The sequence below is a fragment of the Sciurus vulgaris genome, assembly GCF_902686455.1.
Source record: "Sciurus vulgaris genome assembly, chromosome: 6".
NCBI lineage: Eukaryota > Metazoa > Chordata > Mammalia > Rodentia > Sciuridae > Sciurus > Sciurus vulgaris.
In genome coordinates this window covers 165945778-165948441 of record NC_136466.1, presented here as the reverse complement: position 1 = coordinate 165948441, position 2664 = coordinate 165945778, and positions in this window count along the sequence as shown.

The following is a 2664-nucleotide window of genomic DNA, read 5'->3' as shown; positions in this document are numbered from 1 at the left end:
ACTTATGGGATTCCTATTCAAAATTATTTGACAAAAATTTGCCTAAAATTTAGTTTCTTTTTCCAAATCAGCTTTTCAAAGACTGAACTTACCATCCAGCTGAAAAATAAATGCATGTACTGAATCAACGTTTGATGTCCATTACTTTATATTTGTTTTCCTTATAAAAAATGTATTGTTTTCTGTATTTTTAGAATTGCGAATTTTCAAGTTAATTTTTCTTTTTTAACCTTACCTTTAAACAATTATTTGAAATTGAATCCAACAAGTAGTTGATTTGAAAGAATCAATCAAGAAGGATGAAAATCAGCTGGTGTCCCACTGCCTGGGTGACGGACCTGGGCTTTGAGTTCGGTTGCAGGTGTGCGCCTTCCATGACAATGTCTTAATTCAATCTTCTCTCTCTCCCACTGTACTGTGCATCTCTCAAAATAACTGTGAATGTTATCGGGGACCGCTTGGTGCGAGCGCTTCAAATTATTTAATTAAAAATGATATAAAGCTACAAAGATGATTGGCATTTGAATACGGGGGTGGACTTGTGCATTTCCTCATCTAGGACCTCTGGAGTGGCATGTTTAGTTTTCTTTCTACACTGACCTGAGACTGTAGTTTGTCCCATGACACACACTGTATTTCTCCTTCCATATGCTCCCTCTGAGGGGTGGTCTTCCCTCTAGTCCTCCTTGTTGCAGATGAGAAGGGCTATGGATGGACAGAAATGAGGTGCCTCTCTAGGATTTCAGAGAAAATGATGTCCTGACAGTCTTCTTACTTTTGGTATTTGTGGTACTATCATAGCACCATCTGCCCTTCTTGTTTGTTCTCAAGGTACACGCTGAAACAACAGCGCTCATGCTGTCCAGAGCCGGGGATGTTCCAAGGAACGATAATTAGACCACGCAGTTAGATAAGAAGCTGCAAACCCAGAGCATCATCCTATAAAACAGTGAACGCTTCAAGGGATCACAGCAATATACTCCCTGTATCTTGCTCTCTTAAAGCCCTCTATCACCACCGAGTATGTGGTGCCTCTTTGACTATGTTTCCCAACATAATGAAGGAAACTAACTGACAAATACATTATACTCTTATCATATTCTACAAGTTCAGGGAAAGGTGTTTTTTTTTAGGGATATTTATTCAAGGCCTCCTTGCTATGACCTTACATGTTGAACCAAGTAATATTTCGGTTTCATGACACCAGTGACTAATGACCACATTATGCTAGAGCTTTACACAGTCTGATGTGATTAGCTTCCAGTTTTTCTTTCTTTTATTTTTTCTTTTTCCAGTTGCAAAAAAAAAAAAAAAAAAAAAAAAAAAATCTTTAAATTCAACTCAGGCATGATCATATTTTATATGGATTTCCATATGCACTGTTCTGACCTTTTAGTTAGGACTTAATTTCAGCCTCCAGTAACAAAAACCTTTCTGCAGAGGTCTATGCTCACAAGAATTTGTTCTCTTACAGCAAAGAGGTACAGAGGTGGCTGCTGGGGCCCAGACCACAGCCCCACAGACGACAGGGTCCCGAAGAACGTGCATCTTTTATATACACTGCCACCTTCGGCATGAGACTTCCAACCCACGGGACCAGCAAATGCCTGGGCTAGCAGTTAGAAAGGCACCCTCTCAGCCACAGGTTCACGTTTCCAGCAGGAAGAGCCCCATCTCTACCACATTCCTTCATGTCGACACCAAGGCAATCGTGAAAATAAGCACAACAAAAACACAGATTTTGTTCATAAAAATTCCTGGAGTTGTAACATTGAAGATGTTTAGAAAAATGTAACTTTTCCCCAAAATCTTTTTCTTAGAGGTGAAGTTTTTTCAGATCTGTGTTTGCAAACCTAGTCCTATAAAATGGCGACTTAACAAATCGAAGAATCACTCTAATGGTCATTTTTAACTTTTTAGTCCAAGAATGTCAGCCTTTATATGTGAGAGCTCCCAAGAATGGTAATGCACTAAAATGTCTGACATTATCAATAAGTTCTACCTATCTGCCCTTTTATTACCTATGTATTGATCATCCAGGATTGTATAAGTACTCATCAGTGATTTATAATATTTTTGTACCATTAATAATTTAACAGCCTATTAAGCTGATTTATTCAGAAAGTTACATAGTTACTCATAAGATTTATTATAATATCCATACCGATACGTATGCAGGGCATAATGTTTATAATGACTGACCTATTAAATAGTTATAAATTGTCAACAACTCATGGAAATGAATTTTCTTTAATGGCTGATGATTTCCCAATAAACGGCTTACGATGCACTCCTTCATCTTCGTGAAATATGAGGTCCTGCGTTGAAAGTTCCAGTTCGAGGCAGCAACGGTCTGGGTGACAGCATAGCAGGTGACTCGTGACCGGCCAGCACATGTCCCCTTCGTGCATCTGCCATAAATACATTATTAATGCATCAAGTCTGTCATTAAAATAAGGTGACTGAAATGCCAAAACCGTAATAGTCTCAAGTCGCTCTTCTCATTTGAATAGGTTGTGCCAAGGGGAAAAGCTAAAGCTACCATTCAGAATCTCACGAGAGATTCTCACAACGTGTTTTCTCTTTTTAAGTTACCTTATATTGAAAATATCATGAAATTCAGTTTGTGTTTTATATAATTATGTGAGTCTTAGATCCTCTGAC